We start from the raw sequence: 24313 nt of genomic DNA on the forward strand, positions 1-24313 counted from the left end.
TCGCACGGGACACTGCAAAGTGACTTCGGGAGAGTTCACATTTTTGTTCTCGTTCCCGGCAAGCGTTAGAACTACGCTGAAACTCAACCGCTCAGTCAGCAAGCACGGCACAACCCTCACTAAGCCCTGCCAGGCTCTTTCCCCTTGTTATACCACTGCCTAGTTCCTTACAGTAGTCTAGCATCACTCAGAACGCGTCCACAAATTGAAAAATTGCACTAGAAAGCATATCATCACTTTGAAACACTAAACAAAAGCAATATGTTAAAAAAAAAATCCTGCCTCAGGAAGAAAAACATCAGTAACAAACAATTTTGAGGCTGATTCCTACGTTAGGGGCTTCGACTTAAGCCATCGGCGTTACCGTTGAGACTCCCCTTTTTGTAACGCACCTCAAAGGAATATTGTTGTAAAGCGAGGCTCCAGCGCAGGAGGCGGCCATTTTTGGGAGAGATGGTCTGCAGCCATTGGAGAGGGCAGTGATCCGTCTCAATGATAAACCTCGAGCCGGCTAGATAGCATGACAATTTCTGAACGGCCCACACGAGACATGCACACTCTTTCTCGGTGGCGCTATACGCCTGCTCACGACTGGTCAGCTTACGACTAGCATACAGGACGGGGTGTTCTACTTCTCCATTTTCCCGTTGGCACAGTACAACGCCCATGCCTCGCTCACTAGCATCGCACTGAACAATGAACCCTTTTGTATAGTCTGGCGATCGTAGCACAGGCTGGCTTGTTAGGGCACTCTTTAGGGCGCTAAAAGCTCTTTCCTTTGTCTCGTCCCAGACGACTGTTTGAGGCTCTGTCTTTCTTAGAGCATCCGTCAGGGGGGCCGCGATATCAGAGTACCTAGGGATGTACCTCTGATAGTAGCCGGCGACACCCAAGAACGACCGAATATCGGTCTTGGTGCGCGGTTGCGGAAAGTCTCGCACAGCGGCCACTTTTATTTCCGAGGGGCGGCGACGACCCTGACCAATCACGTGACCGAGGTAGACAACCTCGGCCTGTGCTAACTGGCACTTAGGAGCCTTTACTGTCAAGCCCGCTTCGCGCAGGCGGGTTAGCACTGCCCGCAAGTGTGCCATATGCTCAGACCAGGATGCGGAGAATATCGCTACGTCGTCTAGATACGGTAAAGCGAATTCTTGCTGTCCCCGCAACACTTTATCCATGAGACTTGAAAAACAGTATGGCGCGTTCTTCAAACCAAAACTCAACACTTTAGGACGGAATGTTCCCATTGGTGAAATGAACGCCGCATACCTACTAGCCTCTTCTGTAAGTGGAACCTGCCAATAACCCCTGACAAGATCTAGGGTGGAAATAAACTGAGCGCTACTAACTTTCTCAAGGCGCTCCTCGATGTTAGGGATCGGATAAATTTGATCCTTAGTGATGGAATTAAGCCTGCGGTAGTCGACGCAAGGACGAGGTTCCTTGCCCGGTACCTCAACTAAAATCAAAGGGGAGGTATAGTCACTCTCACCTGCCTCAATAACACCGAGCTGTAGCATTTTCTTTACCTCAGCCTTCATAATATCGCTCTGGCGGGGTGACACCCGATACGCCTTGGATCGTACTGGCTCTGGGGAGGTAAGTTCTATATCATGAGTAAGTACAGAAGTCCTACCAGGCCTCTCAGAGAACAGACCTTGAAACTCTTGTAATAGCTGGTGTAGTTCGGTTTTCTGCTCGGGCGACAGCGGTGCTTTACTGATAAGGTCACTAATGACTTGACCGGTGTCTTCCCTGTTCGTCACTGAGCCTAGTCCCGGAAGCTCGACTGGAAGCTCTTCAGGAACGTTTATCATCATGCACACCACTGCTTCCCGTTGTCTATAAGGTTTGAGCAGATTACAGTGGTAAACTTGCTGTGCTTTCCGCTTTCCTGGCAGACTTACCACGTAGTTAACGTCCGACAGTTTCTGAACAATTCGCGCTGGGCCCTCCCACTGCACGTCTAGTTTGTTGTTTAGCGATGTGCGCAATATCATGACCTCATCGCCAACCTCAAAACGACGGGCCCTGGCTGTCCGATCATAATAAACCTTGGCCCTCTGCTGGGCCTTTGTCATTGCTTCACCTGACAACTCCTGTGCCCTTCTTAAGCGTTCGAGGAGCTTAAGCACGTACTCCACCACGACTGGGTCGTCGCCCCTACCTTCCCATGATTCTCGAAGCATGCGAAGCGGAGATCGAAGCGAGCGACCGTACACCAGTTCAGCTGGCGAAAACCCCGTAGCCGCATGCGGCGCGGTCCTTAAAGCAAACATCACCCCAGGCAGACACAGCTCCCAGTCAGTTTGATGTTCAAAACACAAGGCTCTCAACACGCGCTTCATGACGGAGTGGAGCTTCTCAACGGAATTCGACTGTGGGTGGTACACTGAGCTGTGTAGCAGCTTTACCCCACACCTTTCGAGAAAAGTTGTCGTCAAAGCGCTAGTAAACACTGTGCCCTGATCTGATTGGATTTCCGCAGGGAAACCAACTCGCGCAAATATGGACAGTAGTGCATTAACTATCTCAACTGAGCTGAGTTCTTTAAGCGGCACTGCTTCAGGGAACTTTGTCGCTGGGCAGATCACAGTCAAAATGTGTCTGTACCCCGTGGCTGTTACCGGCAGAGGTCCCACAGTATCAATAACGAGCCGTCTAAAAGGCTCCGTAATGATAGGTACCAATTTCAACGGCGCCCTCGATTTGTCCCCTGGTTTGCCCACCCGCTGACAAGTGTCACATGTCCTCACGAAATGGTCTGCGTCCCGAAAACACCCTGGCCAATAGTACTCTTGCAAGAGACGGTCCTTAGTTTTCTTAACTCCTAGGTGTCCGGACCACGAACCCCCATGCGACAAGCGCAACAGATCCTGACGATAGCATTGAGGCACGATCAGCTGATCGAACTCCACTCCTCTTCGGTCTAGATACTTCCGGTACAGGACTCCACCTCTTTCCACAAAACGCGCAGTTTTCCTGGCGATACCTTCTTTGATATTGCAGCGCACGTTTTCCAGGCTGCCATCCTTTTTTTGCTCGGCTATCAAAGCCGACCGGCTGACTTTTAGCAACCTATCAAGTCCGTCTGACGTAGGCGCGATGAGCAAATCTGTAGATAGCTCTTCTAACTTTCCCTTGTCGGGCGGTTCCTCTCCAGTATCTGGCGCCTTTAACGTTACAGACTCAAGTTTATTCAGTTCGGGCGTGCTCGGAATATCAGCTTTCTGCGCCTCTGACCCTTTTTCGTTGTTTGATAACGTCGGCCCCGCAACTACCGCCTTTGCAGCGAGCTCCCGAACCTTCGATCTGGTTAAGGCCTGAACACTAGCTTCACCAAACAAAAGCCCCCTCTCGCGCAGGAGGTGATCGGACCTGTTTGAAAATAGGTACGGGTACTGGGGTGGCAGCATAGATGACACTGCCGCCTCCGTCTCAAGCGCTCCGAAAGGTCCTTCAATAAGCACTTTTGCTACCGGCAGACACACGCTATGAGCTTCCACGGCTTGCTTGATCCACGCGCACTCGCCCGTGAACATATGGGGTTCTACGTAAGATGGGTGAACTACATCCATCGTAGCTGCGGAATCGCGAAGCACTCGGCACTCTTTCCCGTTCACGAGGAGGTCTCGCATGTAAGGCTCGAGAAGCTTCATGTTCTCGTCAGTGCTGCCTATTGAAAAAAACACAACTTTTGGTGTTGTTTCCGGACACTGCGCCGAAAAGTGACCCGGCTTCTGGCACGTATAACAAACGCCCGCTCGCCTCATCTCGAACCGCTTTCTGCGTTTGGCTGCCGCCGTCTCTTTACGTCTGGTCGGACTGCTTTCACTCGCATCCGCACTACGCGTGTCCCCCTTAAATCTCATGGGCGTGAACCTTGGCCTCTCAAACTGGGAGCCAAATTCACCCTTTTGACCGTCCTTAGCTCCGCGAGCTCGACGCGTCACAAACTCCTCGGCTAGCTCAGCGGCTTTAGCCACCGTACAAACGTCTGGCCTATCCAAGACCCAGTATCGCACGTTCTCCGGTAACCGACTATAAAACTGTTCTAGCCCGAAACACTGCAGAACTTTATCGTGGTCACCAAACGCTTTCTCTTCTTTGAGCCACTCCTGCATGTTCGACATAAGCCTATACGCAAACTCTGTATATGACTCACTTTTGCCTTTCTCATTTTCCCGAAACTTCCGACGGAACGCCTCCGCAGACAGCCGGTACTTTTTTAGCAGACTCGATTTTACTTTGTCGAAATCCTCTGCTTCCTCTCTATCCAAGCGAGCGACTACGTCGGCCGCCTCGCCGGGTAACAAAGTGAGCAAGCGCTGTGGCCACGTTTCCCGAGAGAACCCCTGCTTCTCGCACGTTCGCTCAAAGTTAACCAGGAACAAACCAATGTCCTCTCCAAGCTTAAACGGCCGCATCAGGTCAGTCATTTTGAACAATACTCGTTCTCCTGCACCGTGTGCCTGACTTCCATTACGAGCGCGTTCCATTTCTACCTCAAGACGCTTCATTTCCAAAGCGTGTTGACGGTCACGCTCTTGTTGCTCTCGCTCTTTCTGTTCTTTAAGTTCGCGCTCCTGTTTCTCTTTTTGCTCTTTAAGTTCGCGCTCCTGTCTTTTTGACCTCTCCTCAATAGTCTCAAGGCATTCCGACAGCTCGTCATCCTCAGCCTCTAACTCAAGAATAGCCTTTAGCAGTTCTGGTTTTCTTAGTTTGTCTGAGACATCCAGACCCAACTCTCTTGCAAGCTCCAACAATTTCGGTTTGCGCAACGACTTCAAATCCATGGCTGCTCTGAATGCTGCTTTCTCTACTGCTTACTATTGTCTTGCCGCAAACTAACCCGGCAGCAACGACAACCACAATTACCAGCTCTGTTTCTGACACTAACAAAAAGCCTGGCAAAGCTCAGAAGAAGAAAGTCCCGCACTCACCAAACCTCGCAGCCAAGAGTCCAGCGCAGTCGTTCCGCTGCAGGCAACCAGTCGTCACACAGGGCTCGTTGCACTGCTCCCGGATCGTCGTTGAGCTGCTCAGCATACCGTCAACTGCATCTCTTCGCTGCTGGCCTCCGTTGTCGCGATCTCACCGCTGGCAGACAGTTGTTTGAAGTCGGAGGCGATCTCACCGCTGCCAACCAGATGTTTGGATCGGACTGCTGGTACGATCTGTTGGGAACTCGGCGCTGACGCCCGTGGTTGTACCTGGGTCGCAAGCCCCAAGGGTAGCGTTGGCCTGGCGGCCTGGGGTACAACTGGAAGCATCCGAAGGTCCCGGCAAAGCATGAGTCGACTGGTAACAACGAAACAACTTGTTTATTTTAACATCGCAAAGAGTTGGCGGTCAGGTTGACCGAAGTAGAGAGACGGGAGAGCACTTTACTCAGCAGAAGAAATCGGAGCCCTCCCTTTTGGCGTCCGGGGGCAGCTGTTTTTATACTCTCGCAGTTGAGGGCAAGAAGGAACCCCTCAAAAGACGAGCACGTGAATGTACAATGGGCTAATGGTGACGCACACTGTCGTAGCGATGCCGTAGCACCATGTCGAGCACGATCTCGTAGCACCCTGTCGTGGCGCTGCCGGTCGGACACAATGACTGTAATGAGAGGATGGTCCCTGCTTTGGCATCGCCTGTTTCGGGCATAATGACTGGAACGAGATCCCTGCTTTGGCATCGCCTGTTTCGGGCACAATGACTGGAATGAGATCCCTGCTTTGGCATCGCCTGTTTCGGGCACAATGACTGGAATGCGAGGATGATCCCTAGGCGGTCGCATCGCCGCAGTCGCGCCTGGAAACACCTGGCGATGAGTGTTGCGGCGACGACGATCGGGCCAAAATGTCTGCCGCCCCGCCGCAGTCGCGCCGGCAAAACCACGTGTCGCAGGCGAAACGCAACAAGTTGTTGCCAGTCCCGCTTGCTGAAACACGGAGTGCGAGGCGGACTTCTATGCCTTTTTTCTTACGAGATATCTTTCTCTGGCTCTATCCTGTCTATGTCCATATAACCCTTTCTCTTTATTGAAATGAAAATAAAAGAAACAGATATAGCTACCCTACAATGGTGATGGCTACTCCTTTTCGTATAGCAAAAACAACAATATCAAAGATTGCAAACACTCCACTGGAGTTGTCTAAGTATGCATAGGCATGCTCTCAAATTTTAGTTGGCCCATCCCTAAATTTCAAGTGCCCCCCCCCCACATTTCAATTTGGCCCACCCCCAAATTTCAAGTTGGGCCACCCCTGAAGTTCCATTGGCACACCCCTAGATTTTAACTTGGCCCATCCTCAAATTTAAGTTGATCCATGCTCAAACCTCAAGTTGGCCAACCCCCAAATTTAATCTAGCCCATGTCCAAATTTCAAGTTGGCACTCCCCCAAAATTCAAGTTGGCCCACCCCCGTGTTTAAGTTGGCGCACGCTCAGTTTTTAAGTTGGCCCACTCCCAAATTTAAGTAGGCCCACTCCCAAATTTAAGTTAGCCCACGTACAAATTTCTTGTTTTCCCAACCCCAAATATAACGTGGCCCACCCCCACATTTCAATTTCGCCCACTCTCGAATTTAAGTTGACTCACCTTGAAATTTCCAGTTAGCCCATCCCCAAATTTCGAGTTGGCCCGCCCCCAAATTTCAGTTGGCACACCCAAGATTTCAACTTGGCCCATCTACAAATTTAAGTTGGCCCATCTGCAAGTTTAAAGTTGGCCCACCCCAAAATTTAATTTGTCCCACATTGAAATTTCAACTTGGCCAACCCCAAAATTTAATTTAGCCTATGTCCAAATTGCAAGTTGGCCCAATTTCTAATTTAAGTTGACCCATCAACTAATTTAAGTCGGCCTACCCCACATTTCAAGTTGACCCAGCCCCAAATTTCAGTTGTCCCACCCGTACTATAATCTACCCAATGCAATTTCTGAGGAGCCCTATGTATCTCTATGGGTACTCTCTATTTTGACATCGTTTCTTATCGCTTATTAATGTACCAAGTATTTACATTTACACTATTACCATTATTAAATGTCTTAACTTTGCAAATTAACCCGCCGTGGTTGCTCAGTGGCTATGGTGTTGGACTGTTGAGCACGAGGTCGCAGGATCGAATCCGGCCACGGCGGCCGCATTTCGATGGGGGCGAAATGCGAAAACACCCGTGTACTTAGATTTAGGTGCACGTTAAAGAACCCCAGGTGGTCGAAATTTCCGGAGTCCCCCACTACGGCGTGCCTCATAATCAGAAAGTGGTGTTGGCACGTAAAACCCCACAATTCTTTTTACCTTTGCAAATTACGCATTTTTGTGCAAATACAAGGCATGAAAGTTTCCGCGTGATGGGGCTGGAGTACATGCCAAAGAATGCTTACGCAATAAAAAATATATGTAGTGAGAAAATGAAAAGAAACCACGTCATAGCCCGTAATGACATGCCAATGCCAAGACGCGCAATAGACAAGAATCGAAGTGCCACATGATAGCGATAACTCTACTACTCCAGGTACAAACCCAGAAAACGCCCGGTTCCGTGAATCTGACCTTCAAGCTCGGCCAAGATCAAATTCAGCCAAGATCAAACCAGCGGCTGCTGCGCATGCCGCGTGGGCGCCCATATCTTGAAAGCGTTCTGCGATGTGGGCAAAGTGCGCCGAATGCCGGTAGCTTCGCATGCGCTGTGCTTTCGACGCTGAATTCGCGTTGAAACGAGACGCAGCATGAAGGTCAATTCGCTCGCTGCTGCTGCCCCGCCGTGCAGCGTCTGTGTGTTGTCTTGTGGTGCAATCTTACATGTGGTAGCTGCTGACGGCGCTGAGCAGCGTCTGTGTCCTTTCCCAAAGAAAGCAAAACCGTGCTATCGCTCGACAAACTTGGTTTAACCATGGCTAAGTCAGCTGGTATAGCCCCAGGTAAACGGCAATTGTGTCACGAGTACCATTTATCCCCTGTTGCTTGGTTGGCCAAACTTCGAGAGAAAAAAAAAATCAAAGAAAAAATGTATCCTGCTTCCATGGCAACGGTTTTGCTGATGCACGAGGGAGAAACGCCATCCCGCTCTCGTCGTCTGCTATGCGCTCGACTAGCACAATTCTTTGCAGGCGCCAACGGAAAGCAACACCGCTTGCGTTAATTTTTCAGATCGCTTTCCTCTTTCAGATTGTTTTCAACCACCTCCTACTTCTAATTTTCTTTTCGTACAACAAATGTGCAACGGCTGTGTGAAAACTTATCGTTTTCTGTTCTAGATGCACGAGCCAGCGTGCCATGCCGCACCGCTATTTTGTTCCGAAAAAACATTAGTAGGCAGAAAAATATAGTTTATGCACTGTTTTTATTAGCAACCTATCGTACAACAAGGCCTTCAATACACAATACAGTAATTAGTACAAATGTACAATGTATCATTAGTGCAAATGGGTGTGTTCTGTACTACGATCATACATACGTAGGATAGCTTCTTACAACTTCTCGTGGACCGAAAATTGCTACAGAGGCAATGTCTGTTTGCTGTTCACAACACAACTCTACGAAAGCAATTTTTGTCACAACAGTTAATCGTGAATAATAAAAAGATTATCGAGAGCAGCAGATCCCAATTTTTTCATGTAAGTAACAAAAACTTCCTTTTTTTATTCCATACAACGGGTATACTTGCTAGTCCAAACAACATGCTATGCCTACTCAATTTTTCCATAGCTCTTCTTGTGCTAATGTACCGATAAATATTCAGCAAATGATATTGAAAATGTTTATAGTATTTTTTCACATGTGGTTGTTTCGCAATAGAACATGTAAGATCACTAAAGCTTCATTCAGTTCTGTAACATTGCGAAAAAGATATCAATACGAAATTCCTCGCGAGCATATTGCATATTTTTCCTCAAATGTGTAATGCATTTTGTTTGTTCTATCGTCGTCTAGGTATAAATGACACAGTTCCATGACAATTACAACAAATACCGCTAAATTTTTTTATTGAGAAACAGTAAATGGAGCAGCATGTGTCAGTCCGGAGTCGATCATCAGTAGAGCTTGAGTAAGAACAGAGTGATCACAAAGGTATTATTGAACGTGTAGATTCGAAACAAGGAGAAATATATTTGCTAAAATCAACGCAACTCGGCTGCATTCAATGCATCAGGGCGACCTCCTCAGAACAGATGTCTTTTGAATGGTTTTCAAGACGTTCCTCAAGTACGCTGAATGTACATTACGCACTTTGGTTAAGAATGCCTATAGGCTCAGTTCTGTGCTACTTGTTTGAAGCATAGGACAGGCGTTAGAGCTATGTTACGAGTTCCATCACTGGCTGGAGGTCATCCGTTATGAGACTCTAGGTGTCGACACAATAAGGAGGCGAAAGCATTACAACTTTGCTAAACACTCGTTTCTAGCACAGCATGCTTTCTTTGCTTATTAGGATTATTCGTGACTTTGTCGAAAGGAGCCTCTCCCCCTCCCCACTTCGCCATATAAATGAGACCACTGAAGAGTGCCGAGCAGAACTTTGCGGCTCATGTACTGTTGGACTGTATACCTTTTATTGATCCGGTGTTCTACTGAGCACCATATTTTGTGTCGCTATTCTCCCTTTTTACGCAAATTTGTTTCGTTTGCCAAGTGACAAGGAGTAGCCGGTGCCACCATAAAGACGCCAACCTCTCCTAACATTCACTTCAAAAAAAAAAAAACATTAGTACTTCCGTAACCTTACTGAAGTAAGCTCAAGAAGTCTTTCGGCAGGTCTCTGGTGAGTATATTTTCCGCTTTTGGCCTCGCTGCGGCAGCGTAGAACCTGTAAAGACAGGTGCATCGTCAGAACATCTCGTCGCGCTAGTTGGCACATTTTCGCCGAAGTTGCACGTTGTGTAAAGGAACACTGCGCACAGGCACACGGGACAAGCGCCGCGCCCTGTCTGTTCATGTTCCACTGCAAGGCGAATTCAATTGGCAACACATGCGTGCCATTTCACATCGATTCAAGTTTATGGAAACACGATATGGCAGGCCTCTTAATTATTGAATTTCTAGTGCACGTGACAAAAAACGGATATATTTTCTTAAAGTAGTGCTCTTAATCCATGCAGGTAAGTTCGGATTACATTTGGTTGCAGGATTTCAAGTAGAAATACGCCCTCAAAATTTAATATGCTACGTTCCAAGTTTCAGTGCTGCTATATATTCGTGTAACATGTTCAGCATTGCTGATTTCTCGATATCTAGCTTAGAATACTCGGCATGAGTTCTTGGAGCTAACTTTCTTGATCGATGAATGATTTGATTCATCTCGTTAAGAATTAGGTAATTGAGCGTTTTATTTGGCTTGATTTTTCGGCAAAATGCCCATAAGAGCAAAACTAACCTCCAATAGTTTAAAGCTGCTGGGCAAGATTGTAGGAATTTTTGCTCCGGAAAAATTTCTGCTATGAAGCGATCCAACCGTGCTTAGGGAGAAGACGGCAACGCGCGGCGAGAACTGGCTTCGCCGTGTCGTGTATACTGCAGCGCCTTGCGAGGCGCGACATTTTACGAACGGGAATTCGTTCACTGTCTGCGGAAACTGTTCGGCTTTTAAGTTTAGCCTATAATCGGGAACACCGCGCGCCGCAGACGAGCAACCGATAATGAGAAACAGACGAGCACGCGGTTTCTTGGCGCACGCTGAGCAAACTTCGCTGCGTGACGTCACAGGGCACCCGGCGCCGTAGCAAACGACGAGCAAAAGACAGCGCTTGCCGCGCTCGTGACACATGCGCCGTGCGCAGTCAAGTGTTTTAAGTGCGAAAATAATGAACTACAGACGCACAGATTGGCAACCACCAACAACTTGGTTTCCTTACCGGCATCGATGAGGGACTGCCCTTCCACTCCAACAGTCGGCATAGCCGACCACGACAGGGTCGGCGAAGTCCCTTCCTCTGAAGTGGTCCCAGCACAGACCGTAACCGTTATACACCTGCTCCCATCTCAGTCCCGCCAGAACTCCCCATTTAGCGTCATTTTGTCATTTTTCACATCTGAACAATGGACAAACTACCGCATGTTCATGATTTAAGTACACTTTTAAGCGAAACCAAAGTTGGGAGCACGAAGAAGCGACAAAAAAAAAACTGCCATTCTGGGCACGTGTTGAAAAGTACAGCAAACCTATGTCGTCACGTAGGTAAATCGAACTTCTTGTAATTAAAAACGCAAACAGTGACTGCTACGTAATAGATATTTCTTTTACTTCTGCCGTGTTCGTGACCATTCAAAGGTGGTAATGTAAAAGCAAGAAAAAAAAACGGGTCACCGGAATGCTCTCCAGCGTAACCAGATTGTGCAACAAGCATTCAAATACCTTCGGCAGATATAAATTGCAAGTTTTCTACTCGTTGAAAAAAAATGAAGAGCAACCGCCAACATATACCGAAGCGAAATTTCCGTCTGCGCGTCAGCTAGCATCAACCGGTCAAGTAGCTTCAGTTTCTTACCACGCCGCGCCAAACCAAAACAACATATTCACTTGAAAACAAGTGCGGAAGATCTTTCGTTTCGTCCTATAGCTGTTTTGATGAGCACAGCGCTTGTTGCTTCATAACGGTTGCAGAAGAAGTGTGCGTGCCTCTCGACCACTGGGAAACGGAAAAATTTCGCCCTTGTGTTGCTCCCCGAGTTGCCACATGACACAGCCGCGCAGCAAGCCTTGTATCGTTTCGTCGGTTTTTCCGACATTGCCGTAACATTCGCAGGCACAGAATGAAAGCTTTAAGCTGCAGAGCACACGAAGAAAAACGTGCGCGGGCCCAGAGAGCGCCAAGAGCAGACGAAGGAAATGGTAGCCGAAACGTTAAGAGCGAAAGCGCTGCCCGTTGGTGCAACAAGTGAAGCGCTGAAATAAAGATGTTAGATGCCGAAAGAAAGAACAGCGAAAAGCACATTCTATTTTTACACATAATTGCATCACTTCACTTGATTGTTGTGTAGGTTGAAAAGAGAAATTTAAATTATGCGGTTTTACGTGCCAAAACCACTTTCTGATTATGAGGGACGCCGTAGTGGAGGACTCCGGAAATTTTCGACCACCTGGTGTTCTTTAACGTGCACCTAAATCTAAGTCGACGAAGACTATAGCCTATATAGCCTATCTATAGCCGAAGACTTCTGTGTGAAGATTGCGGGCAGTGTGGTCACCATCACTAGCGAAATTCTGGGTGAGGTTCCTGCGACACGCTTCCCAGAATTGAATGTGTCCTTCTCACTTGAGGAATTGGAGGCTGCTCTGGCCTCATGCAGGCGCTCATCGTCGCCAGGACCAGACGGCATCACCTACGCTGCTTTATGCCACCTAGGTGAAGATAGCCGAAGCAGACTTCTGGAATGTTATAACCAGTCATGGAATGATGGCGTCGTTCCTGAGCGGTGGAAGTCCAGCCGCTTGATACCACTCCTGAAGCCTGGAAAGTCGCCACTTGACCTAGCGTCCTACCGACCCATTGCGCTGTCCAGCTGTGTTGGGAAGGTCATGGAAAGAATGATTCTCACCCGCCTAGAATGGTATCTTGAGCGCCACAACGTATACCCCGATGCCATGGCTGGTTTTAGAAGAGGCCGTTCCTCCATTGACAACGTCATCGACCTAGTCACGTCTGTACAACAAGAAAAACACCACAAGCGTATATCGGTTGCTCTATTCCTCGACGTGAAAAGGGCCTATGATAATGTAACGCATGACGCCATCCTTGATGCCCCGGAAAATAATGGAATTGGTGGACGCATGTTTCGGTGGATTTGGAGCTATCTATTCAAAAGATCCTTCTTTGTGCACAGTGCAGATGGCCGAACTGCTGACCATTACACTTACCGTGGCGTCCCTCAGGGTGCGGTTCTTAGCCCCACTTTGTTCAACCTTGCAATCCTTGGCCTTGCCGACGTTCTACCACATACAGTAAACCTTTCCATATATGCTGACGACATATGCATATGGGCCTCGGCAGTTACACGTCTCCAGGTGCGTGCACGGCTCCAAAAAACAGTGACCCTAACATCATCGTACCTGCGTGCGCAAGGCCTCAGCATTTCGACCGAGAAGTGCGCCTTAGTCGGCCTTTACCCACAAGCCCATGACCTGGTACCCCATTTCTATTGACCACCAACCAATTTCCTACGCAAAAACTCGCCGATTCCTAGGCGTTATTATAGACAGAGACCTTTCATGGAGCCCCCACATCACATACTTGAAGAAGTGGCTTACTTCTATCTCCCATATATTAAGGTTTCTTGCCGCTAAAACGTGGGGCACATCCGTGGCATCTATGCTTCAACTATACAGGACGCTCTTCCTATGATACTTGCGATACAGCACACCAGTGCTGTCCAATGCTAACAAAACTCACATCCATGTCCTACAGAGCATTCAAGGCCAAGCCCTACGAACATGTCTGGGGCTACCTCGAAATGCTTCAACCGTGGCAACAATTGCCACCGCGAGAGACCACCCAATAAGGACCTATATAGATATCGACGTACTCCGGGTGCATGTTCGCCATATATCCAGAGTCCCTGACCACCATATCGCTCGCTTGCCTGAGAAAAGACCCAAGGCAGCGTTCTCCAGATCAGTTGCGGCTAACCGGCACTCTTTGTCTTTGAGGCACTCACCCGCAACAAGAACGCCATCCCCTATGTGGTGCTTGAAGAAGCCTCCAGTGTACCTTGCTGTTCCAGGAATAGTGAAGAAAGCTAGCCTGACCACCGCGGCTCTCAAGCAGATCACATTGGAACTTCTGCATTGTTCATACGCTAACCGAATTCATGTTTACACGGATAGTTCCGTCTCGGAAAATTCTACAGGCGCCGTTGTTCTACCATCTCAATCGGTCGTCATCAAGTTGAAGACTTCACATGTAACGACATCTACAGGTTCTGAACTGGCCGCTCTTCGCGCTGCTGTCGAATACATTGAAAAAGAACCGCCCAACAAATGGGCAATATTTTGTGACTCGAAAGCAGCCCTCCAGAGCTTGCGAAGTTTACGACGTGGCAATTATGAACAGCTGGTGTCACAAATCAACGAAACCTGCCATTGTGCATCTGAAAGAGGACATGATATCATATTTCAGTGGCTGCCGGGACATTGTGGCATCGTTGGTAATCACCTCGCCGATGACGCTGCCCGACGTGCCCAGGCTGGCTCACCGACACTCCTTATACCTTTATCCAGAGTCGACGCTGCAAGAGAGCTTCGCAGTCTCGCTCGTACAATCACGTTAGGTTGCTGGCATACACCACAGAACTCTAAGCGTCGTTTACACAGCCTCGACCCATCACTGAAACTTACAGTACCAGCGAACCTTCCACGACGTGACGCAACACTGCTGTGTCGGCTGTGGGTAGGAGTAGCATTCACCAACTCCTACAGCTATTGTATTGGAATGGCGGATTCACCAATGTGCGCTAAGTGCAAGTGTGAAGAGACCATCAGTCACCTTCTGTGCCACTGTTCTCGCTTCGATAATCAACGTGCGACTCTCCAGTGTGCCTTGAATAGACTGGATGACAGGCCATTTACGGAAGCGAAGATCTTGGGAGCCTGGCCTCACAGCTCATTGGCCCAGAAAGCAGTTCGAGCGCTTTTTCGCTACCTGAGGGCAACAGACTTGAGTGCCCGACTATAGACATCCTACACCTAAGTTCTTTCTCTCCTTCTTTCACTCCCCATTCCCCTCCCCACGTGTAGGGTAGCAAACTGGACTCAGTCCGGTTAACCTCCCTGCCTTTCCTTCTCTCTCTAAATGTAAGTATACGGTTGTTTTCGCCCCCACCGAAATGCGGCCGCCGTGGCCGGGATTCGATCCCGCGACCTCGTGCTCAGCAGCCAAACACCATAGCCACTGAGCAACCACGGCGGGTAGGTTCGAAAAGATAGAGCCACATATGCAAAAACTTTTGAATTTTCGTTTGGCTACCAATGTCATAGCGACGCTTTCTTCTTTTGCCAATAGCGAAACTAGCCCCACTGTCCACCAACTGCTTTAACCGCGTTCAACCACGGCAATTTTCGCTCAGGCCACATCAACCAGACTATTCGCGATTGCATCGGTAACCGAAAAATTGGAGAACTACAGCAGCCCCGCACAGCCACTTGTAATAAATAAAATTACCTCCGACAGAAGGGGCGGGGAGCCCCTGACGTGAAGCATTTATGACATTTAGCACTAGTTCTGAGCCGTTCTGAAAGTCTTTCTTTGGTTTCAAAACGAAGCCCCGTAGGGCCATCCAAAAATTGCCATGGCCGACGATATTTCACGTCGTCCCGGCGGGGTATTGGGAAAAGTTTTCAACTAGCAATAGTCGCCCCTCAGTTACGACTTCATAGGGTACGACACCGCCTCTGCGCAAAGCTAACACAAACTCAGTTTCAATTTGACCCTATTGCAATAGACCGTCTAATATTGACAAGGCGTTTGAGTGAGACGACTGTATTTTTCTCAGCTAATACTACGATGAGTGAAAATAAACTGTATTCTAATGGCTAATGTGCTTACTGCAACCACTTTTCTTATCTAGGATAAATACTTGATGTAAAACTATTTGAATAAACGTGGTATAGCGTTTACACAATGCATTGATGCGGCCTGATCTTGCTGCGAACAGGGCTACATTGCGTGTTTTTACGTGCCAAAACCACGCTCTGATTATGAAGCACACCGTAGTGGGAGTTTCCGGAAATGTGGACCATCTGGGGTTCTTTAACGTGCACTTAAATTTAAGTCTGCAGGTGTTGTAGCATTTCGCCCCCGTCAAAATGCGGCCGCCGTGGCCAGAACCGTGGCCAGTATCGAACCAGAATGGAAACAAAAACCGGGGGGAAAAACATTGCTTTAAATGCGAAGCATTTTTTTTGCGAACATTTGCCATTTTGACAGTATCTATGTACTTAGCCGCCTACATCTTGGTGCTATTATGGTCGTTTTGTCAACTTGACATAGTGTGACGAGATTGAATGACGAACATACGACATAGGTCATGACATGCCTGCCATGTAGTTCATTAGACAACCGCCTGCGTCTTGGCGCTCTCATGTTCGTTTCGGTAAAGTTACAGATATTCTATCATTGTTAATTAGTAAGCGAACGTTTACTAGCTTATGCGGCCGCTAAAATTACTATCCTTACTTCGCACGGCTTTCCACTAATTTGCTGTCGCAATCGGTGCTTCGCCTTTCCGTTGAAACTGCGAATTTTTTCAATTTCAGGATGGGCATACAGGAAATTTGGGCTGGCAGAGCTGAAATGTGGCGTTGGGCCAACTTGAAATTTGGGTGTGGGTCAACTGGAGATTTTGGAGTGGCCCAATGCTGCTGAGCGCCCTACGCGTTATTAATCCCACCTTGAGGACAAGCGATCGCGTTGAGACGCTTGGCGCGTTTTCATTGGGCCTTACCGAGGCGCAGTCAGAACGCAGGCGAGAGCTTGCGTGCATACAGTTTCCGCTTGCGTGGACAAGGAACGCGCGCGCAGGCTTCCGAGAGCGACAGCGAGGACGACATGCATCGCGGCGATGCGTTCTCCGCTCACGCAACGCCTCACGCGCTAATGCGGCAGCTGGTGTTCCCTTTCGACTGCTCTGGTGTCGAGACGACCTCGTCCCCGGAGTTCAGACTCTATTGGTACGATTGCATGGAATGGGTCGGATGCGGCGAAAAAATCTAACAATTGTCTACTAAAGCCTAAGCATTCTTTGTCACCGGAAAGGCCATGGGTAGACGCGCATAAGCTAGAAAAGCAAGCAAGCAAAACTAAGTAAAAACAATGTCACATCCGAGCTAAACAGTTAATAAAGGGAAAATCAAACATCCACCCAGTCGTAAAAATTGCTACGATTGAGTGGATGTCTGATTTTCCCTTTATTCATTACTTCTCTCCGCCTTGCCGGTTTTCTCAGAAATTTTACGTCGAGCCAAACAATGCTTTCGCATTGGTGGACATTTCTCAGAATATCTGTAGCTTCTTTTTTTTTTCTTTTTGCACGCCGACCATCTGGTGCCGGAAGCGAGTACTCGTCAGCAAATTAAAGGCGTCCAGCGGCAAGCTGCTAACAGAAGTGGAGTGAAATCTTCAGACAGAATTCTAAACATACCAACCAAATAGTACCTACGACAGTTTCCTTCGTATACCATGTACCTGAAGATATTTCGTTCCAAGCGATGACGCTTTTGTCGACGGACCGTGATATTGTGGAGGGCTGCAAACAACAAACACCACAGCTCTTGGACGTGAGAAAGAAAAAGTTACAGTGAAATTACGATGATGCAGTATATGTGCTAGCTTAGTACAGGAAGATGGTAAAAAATACGGCAATGTAAAATTTGACTTCATGAAGAGATAAAAAGGAGAGCTTGATTCGGCCACGTGATAACGTTTTCTCGTAGTTCGGGGGGGGGGGGGGGTAATACCTAAAAGTGCAGAACCCCAGCGTAAGGATGAAGGCTTGAATGATCATATTGGTTCTCGAAGAATAAGGGGGCGAAAAATGGACCGCCCTCTCTGCCATATTGTGCGAAGACGTGCAAAGTGCACACGGTCTCCAGTGTTGTGTCGTCGCAAGTATATTCTGATTACGAATTCACAGTGCGCCACGCGAGTGTAGAGCATGTAGGGCAACGCAGTTTACCTTTTTTTGTCAGGTGCAAGTGGGACTCTCTTCTATCCCTACTCCCGCCTCTCTTCTTTCACTAACATCTGTAGCACGTGTCCTTACACTATAGAGAATGAGAATTAGGACATCCGAGAAGCTCTCTTTTCTAGTGTCAGCTACAAACGTACACAGCAAGGAAGCCAGAGAAAGCGTTGGGGGAAATTGATAGTTATACTTTAAAATTAAATTTAGAAATAACAAGAAAAAGCAAAATGAAGTGGACGAATGAGAATCACGTGGTGCAGGCGGGAGCCCAGCCCACATCCTCCACATCGCGCTTGCATTTTGCTTTGCAAATGGCGCTGTACCGCGGCGGCCATCCTCCCGTGTACTTTCCCTGGTATTTTGTGTGCGTGTACCAGATTAGGCCCGGGAGTGTTAGCCAGTGCCCCTCGCGGACATTGCGGCGGATGTGGAACCTCTTTTCAACCGCAGGCACCACGTCACGCAGTACGGAAACTTGAGACCTCGCAACTGGTCGATGAACCTCGTACTACCTCATGACTTCATTGCCTGTCTGCTCACACCCGAGAGGCAGATACAAGCGTCATATACTTCCCATTTTACGCCAAAGCTCCACTTTGCGAACCATAATCGCTCTACTGTCTACAGCAGTTGCAACCCTAGATTCGCATAGCACTTCCTGCCTCAAGCCGCGGGTGGCCTCGACCTATGGGCGCTTGCGCGCTTCCGGTGTCCTTCGTGACAAAGGGTCTTAAACAAATAGCTCAAGGGAGCTTTAACGGGAGCATGCATGTCCGTGAACGTTTGTGACTCTTTTGTATGTGCGTGTTGGCGCGATGTGTGTCGAGGCAGGCGTTGTGCCCCTTCCGGTGGCAGTTGCCAGCCTGCTCCTCGCTTTCCCTTTCCTGTTAACTGTGTATATGTGCCTATGTGTTCAAAACAAATAATAATAATAATTCACTCGACGTCTTGGCTAGCATGCCAGGCCTTCGGCAACGCTGACGCCTCCGGTTTCTCGTTAAAACCCGCTTTTATCTTGGTCTCCTGTTCAATCCAACCGTGGCTTTGAGTGCTCGCATTGGGATTCCGGTTTCCACGCGAACGAAGGCGTACTGGCGATTGCTTTGCTACGCAATTCACTTGAAAAGCCTGCGCGTTCTTTTGACATCCGAAAACACGGACGGTAATGCTTTTCTCCGAGTTTCTGAGAACACTACGTGGCCATTGGGAAATTCAGCAATCTTTATAATTGCAACGCTAGCTGCGCATCTTATGTTCCCGCAAGAAACAATGCAAGCTATTCCAAGCATCACCTTACGCAGTAAAGCAGTAGCGCTTCACGAAACAGTTTCCTCCTAAACATTTGTCTGTCCAGCGCTGCATGCAACTTCTGCGACAAATTGCCCTGCTTCTGGGATGGCAGAGAGCCGTGATAAGTGTAGTTCAGTGCTTCAGTCGCGTGCGCGTCAAAAATAAGGCGTCGGCAGTCATGAGCTAGCTATCGGTAAGAACATACACCATTAAAGGCACAATATCGGAATGAAGTTTTTTTAGTTTTACTTCTAACTACGCTCATACGACAACAAAACAACCACACTAACCTTCGGAGCCAGACGAGGGCACGAAAGAACGAAAACCAAATTTTCCACCCTGAAATTCAGGCATCAGCTTGACGTGACGAACCAAAGTTCGTCACGCCAAGCCACGGATTTATCGGTGCTGAAGCAACCAACCGCTGAACAATAAAGCTTGGAGAAAAAAATAAAGAAAAGCAGAGAGGTTAGCTAGTTTACATATGGTTGGCATCCTTACACTCAAAGTGGAGGGGTGGGGAACAGGCGGGAAAATAAATAATTCTGAGGGCTTGTGCACATCTGAATTGCGAAGTAAAAAAATAAATTACGGCAGAACTCATCTCGCGATGACTGTCGACGGTAATGAGAAAAGCAATGGGGCAACACACCATAGTCCTGAAGTCATGTTTATTGAGCACGTGTCGTGGTTACTTCGGCTATATGCCACAAACTCCGATATGGTCCCACTTTGCTGTAGCACTCGCTTGCCAAGGTCGCCCATCAGCATGGAGGCATGACGACGATGGTACGACGCCGACGCACTGAGCCCCGTGAGCCCGTACCTAGTGGCCCAAGCTATTAGACAACTTGGGTCACTGGGTCGGTGTTTAAAGCATGACGACGGCATGACGACATTAAGATATCACGAAGGTGGGATGACGGGAGTGGGACGACCACGACGGCATCACGTCCAGGAGCACATACATATAGTAGCCCAAGCAGGTAGGCAACTTGTGTCACTAACGTGTAAAAGGATAGATAGATAGATAGATAGATAGATAGATAGATAGATAGATAGATAGATAGATAGATAGATAGATAGATAGATAGATAGATAGATAGATAGATAGATAGATAGATAGATAGATAGATAGGCAGACAGACAGACAGACAGACAGACAGACAGACAGACAGACAGACAGACAGACAGACAGACAGACAGACAGACAGATAGATAGATAGATAGATAGATAGATAGATAGATAGATAGATAGATAGATAGATAGATAGATAGATAGATAGATAGATAGATAGATAGATAGATAGATAGATAGATAGATAGATAGATAGATAGATAGATAGAAAACGGCTGAAGTAGGCAAAAACTTATTCGCGTTAATAGAAGAGAAAGGAAAGACAACAATCGGCGGACTATTCCACAAAAATTGGTCGTAACACGAAAGTGGAACGCGTGTTCTAAGAAGCAGAGGGCAGCTTAATTGCGCATTCCTAAATACAAGTCGAAAAATGTGCAGTCATTTATTAATTAGTTTCGCTATAATTAATAAACAAGGACAGCGATATAGCAAGCATGCGAGACCTTTGCCGCTGTTGAGCGTAAACAACACTCCGGAGGCTACCAGGCGTCATAGGTACGTACACGTGGCCACAAAATATTAGGGGCCACGAAATTTGAGAAAAGCTGAATATCTCCGCAACCTCACAAGGTATATCCTGGTATTTGCATTTCGGGCCATGACTGGAATATGCTAAGAACATTGTCGTGTGCACTTTCACTGCCTACTATTACAGGCTGCTCGGGAATTGAACGTTTTTTGAGATCCCGTGGTCCGTACACTATTGTGTCGGGGTGTACATCCAAGGAAGGAAGGAAGGAAAAAGTGGAGAAGGAAAGGCAGGGAGGTTAACCAGTTTAGCTTAACCGGTATGCTACCCTACACATGGGAGAGGGATGGGAGAGATGAAAGATGGGGAAGGGGGAGAGGGAGAGAGAGTACACACACATCATGGTCCGTTGGAGTCCATCAATCTGGCATGGTACGTGATATCACTGTCACAGCCGCTTGTCCAATCCCGTCTTTTTCAAAAACCGAAGTAGTCCCTTCGTCGCCTTCACCTGCGATGTCTTCTGTCGGCGGTATGTGAAAATCATGTCGAGGGACAATGGTCTAGTGTCAAGGTGCGCTAGAACAGATGCCAGGGACTGTCGCTGAACATTATATTCAGGACAGTCGCACAGAATGTGTTCCAGCGTCTCCTCGCAAAGACAGGCATTGCAGAGAGCGTTGTCGGCCATTCCAATGCGGAAGGAGTAAGATTTCGTGTAAGCCACCCGTAGCCATAAGCGATAAAGCAGAGTCGCCTCTCTTCGGCGGAGTCCAGTCGGCATATCAAAGAGGGCAGGTGGTATTGACGGTTGCTCTGGTTGGTCTGGCTGTTTGGTGCGCACCATAGAGAGAGCGTGATCTCCTGTGCCAGCACTCGAAGTCTGCTAGCTGCGTCGGATCGTGAAAGCGATATGGCCTCTTCTTGTGCGTCTTCAAGAGCTGCCCGAGCGGCATTATCGGCGTCTTCGTTTCCAGTGACGCCGCAGTGACTTGGCAGCCACTGAAACGTCACGTGGTGTCCTTTCTCCTGTGATGTATGGAGTAGGCATCTAATATCGAATACGAGCTGTTCGAATGGCCCGCGACGCAGAGCTGATAGTACAGATTGTAGGGCTGCCTCTGAGTCGCTGAAGATTGACCATTGTCGAGGTGGCTCCCGATTGACGAAACGAAGTGCAGCGCGAAGAGCAGCTAGTTCAGCAGATGTCGAAGTTGTTGGGTGGTCAGTCCTAAAGCTGATGGTAATAGCTCTTGCTGGGGGGCAACCAACGTGTACATCCAATGCGACTGTGAGTACTTATGTCGCCAAAGTGTGTCGCTAGAGCTATGCCTACTGCTGCATCGCGCGCACGCCCACGCACACGTTCAAAGGTCAACAGACGCGGGAAAACAGCTGCGCCTCCAAGTGGTGACGGTCGTCGTCGATTGGCTGCGAAAAAGCGCCAGGGACGCTGTGACCCGTAGAAGTTGACTGGGTTAGGCGGCAAAAAAACACTTGCAAGCACTGCCATTTTTACTACACCACAGGAATCCAAGCTGCTGGCCTTGTTTTCTACGGAATCAATTAATGATGAGACAAATAACACCTAAATATCCTCATCGCAACAAATGTAGGTCATCAAGAGTACGAGTCCTTCGAGAAAGGAGACTTTTCTAACATTTCTATGCCTACTGTCATAACCACTAGGTAGACCCAAAATGGCAAAGTATCACCATCGCGAATGCCAGGAAACTTGCGTAGTGATAAATACGTGATGTACTTACATCGGACAGATTTTCGGTGAGACCCAGCAGATAACACTTTCGTGTTACGAAGTCCGAAAGGCGGAGCATTTATATATATAGCAAAGTGCTTGACAACGACGTGACGTGAGGTTCAGTTTTATGGGCCACATAAATTGCAGTTACCATTTATTCAGTAACTAAATTGCCAATCACGATGTCAGGCGCACACAGGCAGTCAAGAACAGGTCTCACTCGATATCCACGAACACACCCTGCCCCAACGCTGGCGTGGTGAAGAGCGTCAACTTCGGCAGCAAGCCCTTCGTGCTACCTCTCGCTTCGACGCGTGTTGGAAACTTGAGATTACTAGACCTCCAACGCTAGGCGCAGGAAGACGGCGCACATGAAGCCACCAGCCATCTCGGCTAGCGCAGGCTTCGCACACGCCGCAGATTACCACCAAAATAGGGCGTGCGGCCCACGTATACACTCAGGCGCATGGACAGCCATGAGCTAGAGGATAAAATGCATCTTAGCCCCCTGGCGCGCGCTTGACCACGTGACCACCAACATTGGGCACGCGGGAGTACGACGCGCACAAAGCCACAATCCTTGTCGGTGCACTATACCCAGCTTTCCCTCGCACCCACAGCATACGTGGCGCGATATGTTCACAGTCGGCCGATGACGGCGAAAGTTCAAATGGAGTGAACATATAATTGCTATCGCAACAAAAAGAAGTCATACGTCTAAACACCCAACAGCGTTCTCCGGGCATTCAAAGACCGTCGGGACCGATTGGAGAAATTGCGCTGCGCTAATGCGGGGCGAATTCCTTTCAAGTCCGTGACGTCGAGGAAAGGTGCCGGCATTGAGGTTTCGACGCCGAAGGGAAGAAAGGTGAATTTGCGCTTTGTTTTCTGCTCTATTACTCAACCCTTTCACAGGCTTATGATTAAACTTGATACACTTCTGGGGGAATACGGGCCGATATTGTTTTAACGTTTCCCGTGTCCATTCATTTTATTTTTGTCAGGGCATACTACGAGCACCTGGAGATGAAGATATTTTTGTCAACGTAAAAAAATAACGAGGCTTCAGTCGCCTTCAACAATGACTCTAAACGCTTTTTTTTTCACTTGGTCATGGTTTCCCGTTAGCGTAGCGTCACAGTATAATACATTCTCGTACCTTTCGGCATACATTGTACCTTACTGATTCTCTTCCTACGTACGCGTTTTAACCTATAGACACTCAGTGTTCACTCGTAGTCAGTTTACATGTACCGCTCAGTCTTGGAGACGCAGAGTTTACATACACGTGTAGAGAACTAACGCCCATAGCAGCCGCTGCGAACTAAACGCCGGGTTAATGGCAGCCGCGCTGTCGCAACTCGGCGCTGATAAATTACGTCGCGCAGCAAGTGACGAGCCGAGCTCCGTCCGCGCAGCCAATGCGCCGCTCCCAAGCTGCCTGCGAATACGTAAGACAACTGGAGCGATAAATTCCGCAGTGATGGCCCCCCGGCTACGGTCCCCATTAAAATCAGTCGTTCGCGGACTCCCACGTTTCTAATGCGACGCTGTTTGCGCTGCCGTTCTTGGGCCGAGGGCGCGCGTGCTCCGAGAGCGTTTCGAGTGAAACCGGGCGCGGACGACTCCGGGCGCGCATTTTACTTTGTTTCCAATTTTTCCTTTTTTTCTTTCTTTTTCTTGTTTTTTTTTTCTTGTGCGACAGGCAGTGACGCAGTATTGCAGCCGTAAATAACGACTGATACATGCTGCCTTCAGATTGAGTTCGATACGTCTGTGACGCGCGAGTCCTTCGGGACCAAGAGAGAGTTCCGTTTCTTTTTTTTAAGTGTTTTAACGAGACGCCATTAAGATCCCCGGTTTCGGTGTGCGAAACGATTGCTGCCCCTTCGTATAGCTCGTGCGATCGATAGTGTCACTATGCAGGAGCTTTTCAGAACTAGATACGGCGCTATCTCGCCGTAAGCGAAGCGGTTTCAACA

General features: G+C 48.4%; 1 protein-coding gene and 1 non-coding gene across 3 annotated transcripts in view; one reads left to right on the forward strand and one right to left on the reverse strand.

Annotated features, from left to right (window-relative positions):
- Nucleotides 1-24313, forward strand: part of LOC142572982 (coiled-coil domain-containing protein AGAP005037) — a 591568-nt gene that overhangs the window by 137032 nt on the left and 430223 nt on the right. The window lies entirely within an intron of this gene.
- Nucleotides 15252-15393, reverse strand: LOC142573467 (U4 spliceosomal RNA). The gene has a single exon (XR_012826327.1). It is a non-coding gene; the product is annotated as a U4 spliceosomal RNA (small nuclear RNA).

Source organism: Dermacentor variabilis, chromosome 2 (genome assembly GCF_050947875.1).
Source record: "Dermacentor variabilis isolate Ectoservices chromosome 2, ASM5094787v1, whole genome shotgun sequence".
Classification (NCBI taxonomy): Eukaryota; Metazoa; Arthropoda; class Arachnida; order Ixodida; family Ixodidae; genus Dermacentor; species Dermacentor variabilis.